The 10,251-nt window shown below is 43.9% G+C and overlaps 1 long non-coding RNA gene across 1 annotated transcript; it reads left to right on the plus strand.

Moving 5' to 3' along the window:
• Window positions 1-591: 591 nt before the first annotated feature.
• Window positions 592-7,322, plus strand: LOC308470817. The gene is made up of 2 exons (XR_013982665.1): window positions 592-1,344; window positions 6,465-7,322. It is a non-coding gene; the product is annotated as an uncharacterized lncRNA (long non-coding RNA).
• Window positions 7,323-10,251: the final 2,929 nt, after the last annotated feature.

Consider the following 10,251-nt stretch of genomic DNA (forward strand, 5'->3'; position numbering starts at 1 on the left):
TCAGAATATGCAGAGTTAGCGGGTCTAACAAGTAGAGAACAAGAGGAACGAGTATTTAAGGAGGAGTGGAATTTTTTTGTCAAGTATATTGAAAATAATTGTGTACATTTGAAAACGCTGGCAGTATTAAAGAAAATTCAACAGTATAGTAAATACTGAAGTGATGTAAGATAGGAAAACAGAAATAGATGGATGTATCAAAATACAACCATACTGTGGTTTTCAAACAGAATGCGTTCCAGAAGTCCGTTTGACTTCTGAAACATTTTGAAACCAAGGCACGGCTGCCGATTGGCTGCAGGAGCGTCCTGTAGACAATCAGAAGCCGCCGCGGCCATTTGGCTTCCAAGGCAAAGTTCGCAAACCGGAATACCTACTTCCGGGTTTGCGACGTTCAAGTTCCGAGTTGTTCATGAACAAAGCTGTTTGAAAACCAAGGTACGACTGTATGCATGAATGGTGGAAAAGTTAAATGAACCTTGGAAGGGGAGGGAGGGAAATCAATCAATGTATGGTATAATAAAAGATGTTTAATTTGCAATGTAAAATTTGAAAATTTAATAAAAAATATTTTAAAAATAAATAAAAACTTAATAAAACATCAAACATTAATAGTAACAACCTGATCCAATATAAAAAGTCACAATAACTTTAAAATAAACAACTTATACCAAACATTTCCTCAAAGGGGAACTGCTTCATCTGCTCAGTCATTTTGGTTCCCCTTTTCTGAACCTCTTCCAGCTCTGCAATATATTCTATGAAGTAAGAACTGAGCGCAGTACTCCAAACGTGGTCACAGCATATTGTATAACTGCATTATAATGTTTTATTTTCAATTCCCTTCCTAATGATCCCTAGCATGAAATTTGCCGTTCTCACAGCTGCTGCACACTGAGCCAATGACTCCAATGTATTGATCTTGGTCAGTCACTGCCAGTTCAGACCCCATAAGTGTTTGTGTGAAATTAAGGGGGGGGGGTGTTGCCCAATATCCATCACTTTACATTGAATTGCATTTCTCATCTGACCACTTATCCGCTCAGTTTGGAATGGTCCGTTTGGAGCTGTTCACAATCCATTTTTGTTTTAACAACCCTGGAAAGTATAGCAACATCAGCAAACATGGCCACATCACTGCTCACTCTTAACTCTAGATCATTTATGAACAAGACAAAAAGCCCAGGTCCCCCGGTCCTTGGGGGACTCCACTTTCTGCATCCCTCCATCAGAAGAACTGTCCATTTATGCCTTCTCTTCCTTCCTGTTACTTAATTACCATAGCTCCTGATCCACATGAGGACCTCACCTTTTATTCCATGACTGCTAAGCTTACTTGATGAGGTATTTTATTTAAAGCTTTTTGAAAGCCAGCTGGATCACTTTTATTTCTATACTTGTTGATACTTCTTTAAGGGGTTGGTGAAACAGGATTTATCCTTGCAGGAAGACGATAGCATGTCCCCAGTACTAAATTATTTAATTATTAAATGAAATTATTTAAACTAAATTAAATTAATTAAATTATTTTATGACTACTATATCTTTGCTGTCATCTAAGACCAAGAACTCCACTCTGCACATCTTGCCTTGGAGGCTCCTAGCATTAGAGTATAAGCACTTATATACAGTGTCTGTCTGCAAGGATCTCTCCACCCCACCTGAGAAGTATATGCAGCACACAAGAATAGCAGTTCTGTGGGAACGTTCAGGGATCCAGAGAGGATATATTGTTTGATTATATCCTTTCCAACTTGTGTTAACAAGTTCTACAATTTAGAAGAGTAACATTCCCCTTTTTAAACTTGCACAGTGGATGTGTTTGCTCAGGCTCGCTAAAGCCTCTAAAATAAGTTTCCTTGGTAATTTCCCCTATAGTCCCTCATAAAAAGATAGACATGACACAGTCTTCTATAAAAGTATAAAAAGAGTTTACTCACTCACATTCTGTTCACAGATGGATCCTAGAAGGCAGACTTAAGTTACAAAAGTAGTATACCTAGAAACTATCCCATAAGGAGACAGCTCCTTTGTCCTCTCTTGGCTGGAAGCCAAGAGAACCTCTTAGGCTAAGCAGATGTTGTTTCTTCAACGAATGTAGTCATTGGCGGCCAGTCCTATGTTTTTGTTACTTGCACAGGTGAGGCCACACCTACCTCTGGTCACATGTAGAGGAAGTCTGTCTCAGCCTAGGAGGAAACAGGAAGTTCCAACTGGCTGGTCCACACACCCCCTTTTTATGTCCACTCTAGGGATGTTGTACTTGACTGCTCTGTGTTTCTCATCCCACAAGTTCATCCTCCATTGAACAGGTCCTTTCCATGGCATTGCTTTCCTCCTCCTCAGAGTGATACCTTCCTTCCCCAGATCCCTTACTATTCTTGACATGAGGGGAGTTCTCATCCTGGGAGTGAGGCACAGCATCCTCGAAGGCCTCCTCCACAAACCTCTCTGCCTGTCTCAGCTTTCTCAGCTCTGCCACTTTGGCCTCAAGGAAACGAACTTGCTCCTTTAGAGTAGGAGCTCACTGCACCAAAGACACACCCACAACTTCTGGCCAACAGGCAGATAGTCATACATGTCAGAGGCAGTGCTGCCGAGTTTCTACCTGCGTAACAGATTTCTTTTTTAACTGCTAGGCTTTTGCTTACATCCAGCAGAGGAGAGGCATGGTGGCCCTGCTGCTGAACTTGCTTGGCAGTTTAACTCACTTGGACACTTTTTTAGCTGAGCCAGAGATGATTAATTAGCTGGGGGGCCCTGAATAGGACTACTCTACACTGCAGCGTTGTGTTGCAGCATTCCACCCCCACTCTGCCATAATGAACGGAGGGTGATGGATCATCATGCCTTCAGTTTGTAACACTTCACTCTTACAGGTGAAGAAAAAATACTGTTAAAGGCACAGGACAGCAATCTAATGAAAACAAAAAAACCCACCTGAAACCAAAATCATAGCAGTGGAGGAGTGGCAACAGGAGGGAGTTAAAAGTCCATTTTCCAAACTGCAAAATGCATATTCAGTGACATGAAAATGCAGCAACACTTCAACAGAGTCCAAAAAGGCAACCTTTACTGCAGTGATAATCATTTGTGTGGTAAATTGGCTTAAATACAACTAATGGCTGTACCAGACTGTTAAATTAACTTCACCCTCTACTTCACTATATATATGATGACCACCAGAGGGTGCCAGTTCTACACTATTTCTAGCCTTTATTCCTCCAAGAATGAAATGTTGCTCTTTCTCCTCCTTTTCCTCCCCTATCCATAGCTGACCTGAATATACCCACTATAGAGGTTTACTTGTAACAGAAGCCCAGTTGTATTCTAGGTAAAGTGAGCAAGTTCCTCTTAGGGGCCTATTCTTCTTACAAAACTGCTGCTATGTGGAAGTCAAATTTGTCTTAACCAGGAACAGATGCATGCATGAGTAAATATTGGCCACAGAAAAAAGCAGGGTTAACGGGAACCTTGGTGTCAGGTGAAAGGGTATGCCAGGATTAATCTCTCCGTTAGTTTTATTTTATTTTGAATAGGAGGACGAGTCTCGTAACATATTAACTTAAACTGATGAAGTAGATGTTCTAGGAGAGATTTGCTTTCACGTGAACGGCTGGCATGTCATTTGGAAAGGATAACATTTCACCAGTCATTAAGTTCTGCACAGAAACCCTTTCATGACTGCAGCTGAGCCATCCTGAAGGCCTCTGCCTGGTTCCCTGTAACCCACCCCCCTTTCAAAAATGTGCATGGAATGAATGAGTTGGCATTCAAATCTATTCTTTTAAAAGCATATTTTCTATTATTATTGGGTCCATTCTGACAAATATTGGGTCCATTCTCTTACTTTTGACCCTTCTTGATTCCCTCATTTCTGGGGGTTGGACTAGATGACCCATGGGGTCCCTTCCAACTCTTCCGTTCTACAATTCTCTTGCCTACAATTCCGACACCCACTTCAGGTTGTACCAATAATACCAGCAGATAAACCACATTTTCTCCAGTTGATGGTATTTTTTTAGGCGGTAGAAAGAGTGTGGCTTTGTTTTGGAGGTTTTTGTTAGGAAATCCTGACATCCAGTGGATGGGGAACGCATGACAGCTGACGTTACACGCCCAACATCCACTTAAAAGCCATATGGTACCTTGAAACACTTCCCCCAAAAGGATTCTGGGAGCTGTAGTGCTGAGAGCCGTTTGGAGACCCCCTATGCCCCTCCCAGAACTACCATTCCCAGAGTTCCCTGGGAAGTTGTGGGCATCTCTTTCGAGAGGCAATGCAGTGCGCCTCTGGGGGTGAAATCAAAGCTTTTCAGCAGGCGCTATAAGGAAAAACGAAGGAGACGCCCGCGAGAAGCCAAGTTACAGGGAACCAGGCAGAGGCCTTCTCGGTGGTGGCGCCTTCTTCATGGTGATCCACTACTGCTTTAAGGGAGGTCTTGGAATAAGTAGATTTGTTGCTGATCCAAAACACCCACCCACCCCACTCACACATGAAAACAAAGACCACCACAGCCAACCACAAATGAATAACCACACCCTAGGCCAACCCCAACCTGTCTCACCACCAAAGGAACATAAGCAAACAGCAAAGAACTTGCACAAACAACGCTGACACCAAACCCTACATACAGGAAGTAAAATTTAAAAATCGCCACCCGACCCCACCCCCACCCATCTCCCCCCCCTCCACCTCTTTCCCCTTTTCTTCCTAATGTCTCATCAAATGAAAATGATTTGTAAAAATGTAACATGGGGGGGGGGGGACATGAGAGAGAGACATTGCACACTTTTGTAAATCAACAAAATCTTTAATAAATAAATAAATACTAGTTTTGGGGAGAGGAGTGCAAGTAGCTAGCCATGCCTAGGGCACAAAATAGCCTGGCACCAGCACAAGGCCAACAAACACAAAAAGGAAAAACATCAATGGGGTCACTCCAGCTGGGTAAACCTAGCTTCTACTGAGAGCTCCTCACCCAAGCCGAGAAGGGCTCCTTTGCTCTCCTGTGCAGTGCTAAGTGCAACATGTTGGTCTTTGTGACATTGAGGCACATGCCAGAGGCACTGACGACAGAGAAGTAGCTGGTGAGTAGTTGCTTGACCGAGGGGGAGAGGACAGCAGAACAGGGGGCTCCTTCAGCTTCTCCCAAACACACTCCCACCATCCAATTATACATTCACGTTCCAGAGATTGCATCTGCAGGTTCAGGTGACTCAAATCTATGTACAGTATTGACACGCACAGGGGACAGAAAATAGTTTAAAGATTCTGTCCCACAACTAGTCGGGCTGAGCAATATATCGACCATATCGCCACTTTGGTTTCATAATATTTGACCTGCCAATATATTGCGAATCATGAAGTGTGTGAGTGTGTGTTGTACAAAAATCACAATGTGGGAAAAACTGTGAAGCCAGCCAATGCTCCATCCTTATTTCAGATATTGCCATATATCAATATATTCCAATATTTAGCAGTTTGCTACTCCCTGTTGCAGGGAGTAACATGTATGATGGTATGTTTGGGGCTTTCCTCCATCTCCACTTCGCAGGATTCCTCTGGAATGACAAAATCTTCCACATGGCTTTCCTCCATCTCAACTGCGGAGGATTTCTCTTCAATGCACTCTGTGGACAATTCTGGTGCCTAGAGCTGCCTAGAGTGATGTGCAGAGAAGATGTTAGGATCTTCCAAATTACTGCTTCAAGGGAGCATCTGAGGCCACTGTAACTGTTTTTGTTCTTGGGGAAATTTTCTAATCACAAAGCCAGGATTCCCAAGAACTAAAAGGGTGGAGATCTTGGAGGGTGACGGAGAACTTGGTGCTGCTCCCTTAGGTTCCAATATTCCCAGAAACTGCAGAGGAGGAGGAGCCAGGAGATTCAGAATATTACCCAAAGAAAAATACAGCAGATGAAGGGCCTGTGGCGGGGGGGGGGGGGACCTGGCACCCTACTCTGCTGCCTATTTGCACAATTCATGTAGCAGTATAGAGCATGTGCAGCAATACCTCGCTGCCTTTCGGAATACTGTGTTTGCTGCTTCCCGTTTAATACCACCAGCCTAATCCCACACAAGTTTTGAATCATGCCCCACAGCCAGGCGATGTTCCTCTGGCCTCAAGGGGAGCCGCCTCTTTTGTAGGGCTAGTGAGTCTGGGCCTGGGCCAGGTGAAAAGGGCCTTGCGGGGAGCGGCCTTCACGCCCCACAACCAGGCCATGTTCCTCCAGCCTCATGAGGAGCTTCTTTAGTAGGGCTGGTAAGTGTGGGCCTCGCCCCCTAGGCCATGTGGAAAGGGCCTTGTTGGGAGCGGCCTTCACACTAGAAGCCAGGCAATTTTATGTCATATCACACCATATGGCATGGAAGGAAGAATGCAGGAGGGAAGAGGTCCTTCAATGACTAGACATGCTTGTTATTCCCTCTCTCACTGCATCTTGTCTTCTCTTGTTTCCAGGATGTCTGCCAATGTCTTCCTGGGTCCCCTCCTCTCCAAACCCCCCTGCGGGTGAAAGAAGGCTCCCTGGTGGTCCAATGGCTGAGATTAGTTTCCTGCCTCCAGTTAGCTGCATTCCTAATCAATATTTTGGCCTTGCTGATGTGCATTGCATCCACACTCAGTGTCAACTGGAGAGTGGCGTGTGGAAAACATCAAGGGAATCGGCTCTGGAAACATCTGGATTGGAATCTGGCAGGTCTGCTTTTGGAAAGACCCTTCTTTGGCATTGTAAAGATCTCAAGGAGCAATATCCAACCCTCCCAAGGGAAATTTTTATTGCTCAGGACTTAATGGCATTAGCTTCCATTATGAATTCAGCGGCCCTAGGATTAATATCATTTGCCCTGTACAAACTGTTGATCCCCCTTGGAGCGAGTAACTACAAAAGAACTCTGTACATGCTCTAAGACATCCCATCCGATCAGCACAGCAGTAGGAATCCCCTCAGAAATAGCAACCTGCCACGTTCCTGACCAATCTTGGAACTTAACATGGATCTCTGCAACTGGTAATACCTCAGGGTGTTTTGAAATTCCTTTTAATTTCATAACTTTCCCTGGAATTATTTTGGTGGGACAGATGATCTCTGGGTGGGCAATAGTGACTTGTGAACCGGTGTCTTTTAACCCTAGAAATCTTCTCCCTTCAATCCAAATACATTCCCCAGCATTTTTCATAAGAAGATTGTCTTGTTTTATAGCATAGCAATGTGACACTTTCGCCTCCACAACTTCAGCAGGCTTCGGCCTATCCTGACTAGCTTGACTCTCCTCAGCTTTGATGCAATACGTTTTTTTTTCTGAGGGCTAATATTACTAGACTTTTCTCCTCCAACTCTACAATTAAAACTTTTGTGGCCAAATTTTCCACATCCCCAGCATTTCAGTTCTTTGGGATTTGTATAATTTGTTTTCCACCCTTTCTCCTCAGTGAGACTGGTGTTGGCTTGGGCCTTCTCATTTTGCCCTTTTGACAATGGCCTATTTCCCTTGTCTTTCTCTGAAGAGGGGTTTCCCTTTGCTTGTTGGAATTTATTTCTGTTAGTCCCCCACACTTTCCCGCCAAAACTTGGTTCATCAAACCTATGGTCCCTTATTTCATTTATTTGGTCAGCTAAGTTAGCGGCTTCTTGAAGTGATTGAGGATGTCTTTCCTTTATAAGATATTTTAATTGACCGTTTATTGTTTCATAAAATTGTTCCAGAGCAAACACTTCTCTGATTTTTGGAACAGAGTCTGCCCTCTCCTGTTCTAACCATTTTGTGAGGTAGTTTGAGATTTTCGCCCCAAGCTGAGCAGATGTCTCCTCCCTCACTTTAGTCACACTTCTGAATTTCTTTCTCAGTTGTTCTGAGGTAATCCCAAACCTGGTGTATATTAGTTGCTTAAATATATCAACATTTTTGGAATAGTTCTCTGACTTTTGGGCATAAATTTGAGCTAATGACCCACTGATCCTGGCTCTAAGGATCATCATCTTATAGAATCATAGAATCATAGAATCATAGAATCATAGAGTTGGAAGAGACCACAAGGGCCATCGAGTCCAACCCCCTGCCAAGCAGGAAACACCATCAGAGCACTCCTGACATATGGTTGTCAAGCCTCTGCTTAAAGACCTCCAAAGAAGGAGACTCCACCACACTCCTTGGCAGCAAATTCCACTGTCGAACAGCTCTTACTGTCAGGAAGTTCTTCCTAATGTTTAGGTGGAATCTTCTTTCTTGTAGTTTGGATCCATTGCTCCGTGTCCGCTTCTCTGGAGCAGCAGAAAACAACCTTTCTCCCTCCTCTATGTGACATCCTTTTATATATTTGAACATGGCTATCATATCACCCCTTAACCTCCTCTTCTCCAGGCTAAACATGCCCAGCTCTCTTAGCCGTTCCTCATAAGGCATTGTTTCCAGGCCTTTGACCATTTTGGTTGCCCTCCTCTGGACACGTTCCAGTTTGTCAATGTCCTTCTTGAACTGTGGTGCCCAGAACTGGACACAGTACTCCAGGTGAGGTCTGACCAGAGCAGAATACAATGGCACTATTACTTCCCTTGATCTAGATGCTATACTCCTATTGATGCAGCCCAGAATTGCATTGGCTTTTTTAGCTGCCGCATCACACTGTTGGCTCATGTCAAGTTTGTGGTCAACCAAGACTCCTAGATCCTTTTCACATGTACTGCTCTCAAGCCAGGTGCCCCCCATCTTGTATTTGTGCCTCTCATTTTTTTTGCCCAAGTGCAATACTTTACATTTCTCCCTGTTAAAATTCATCTTGTTTGTTTTGGCCCAGTTCTCTAATCTGTCAAGGTCGTTTTGAAGTGTGATCCTGTCCTCTGGGGTGTTAGCCACCCCTCCCAATTTGGTGTCATCTGCAAATTTGATCAGGATGCCCTTGAGTCCATCATCCAAGTCGTTGATAAAGATGTTGAATAAGACCGGGCCCAAGACAGAACCCTGTGGCACCCCACTAGTCACTCTTCTCCAGGATGAAGAGGAACCATTGATGAGCACCCTTTGGGTTCGGTCAGTCAGCCAGTTACAAATCCACTGAGTGGTAGCATAGTCAAGACCGCATTTTACCAGCTTATTTACAAGAATATCATGGGGCACCTTGTCAAATGCCTTGCTGAAATCAAGGTAGGCTACATCCACTGCGTTCCCTTCATCTACCAGGCTTGTAATTCTGTCAAAAAACGAGATCAGGTTAGTCTGACATGACTTATTTTTCAGAAATCCATGCTGACTATTGGCGATCACAGCATTCCTTTCTAGGTGCTCACAGACTGTTTGCTTAATGATCTGCTCCAGAATCTTCCCTGGTATTGATGTCAGACTGACTGGGCGGTAATTATTTGGGTCCTCTCTTTTCCCCTTTTTGAAAATAGGGACAACATTTGCCCTCCTCCAGTCTGCCGGGACTTCGCCTGTTCTCCAGGAATTCTCAAAGATGACTGCCAGTGGTTCTGAGATCACATCTGCCAGTTCTTTTAATACTCTTGGATGCAGTTCATCTGGCCCTGGAGACTTGAATACATCTAAACTAGCCAAGTATTCTTGTACTATCTCCTTAGTTATTTTGGGCTGTGTTTCCTTTGCTGAATCATTTGCTCCAAATTCTTCAGGTCGGGCATTGTTTTCTTTATCGGAGAAGACTGAGGCAAAGAAGGCATTGAGGAGTTCAGCTCTTTCTGTGTCCCCTGTTTGCATTTCACCATCTTCTCCTCTGAGTGACCCCACTGTTTCTTTGTTCTTCCTTTTGCTACGGACATACCCATAAAAGCCTTTTTTGTTGCTTTTAACCTCTCTAGCAAGCCTGAGTTCATTCTGTGCTTTAGCTTTTCTGACTTTGTGTCTACACGTGCTGGCTATTTGTTTGAATTCCTCTTTGGTGGTTCCCCCCTTTTCCATTTTTTGTACACATCCTTTTTTAATCTTAACTCAGTTAAAAGTTCTTTAGATAGCCACCCTGGCTTCTTTAGGCACCTTCCATGTTTCTGTCTCATTGGTATTGCCTGACGTTGTGCTTTTAGTATCTCCCTCTTAACAAACTCCCAGCCATCATGAACTCCCTTTCCTTTTAGTATTACTGTCCATGGGATCTCACCCAGCACTTCCCTAAGTTTTATGAAGTCGGCTTTCTTAAAGTCAAGAAATTGAGTCCTAGTATGCTTGGCTGCTCCTTTCCGCTGTATAGTAAACTTCAGAAGAGCATGATCACTCGTGCCTAATGATCCTTCCACTTC

Source organism: Podarcis pityusensis (assembly GCF_964106645.2).
Source record: "Podarcis pityusensis genome assembly, chromosome: 2".
Lineage (NCBI taxonomy): Eukaryota > Metazoa > Chordata > Lepidosauria > Squamata > Lacertidae > Podarcis > Podarcis pityusensis.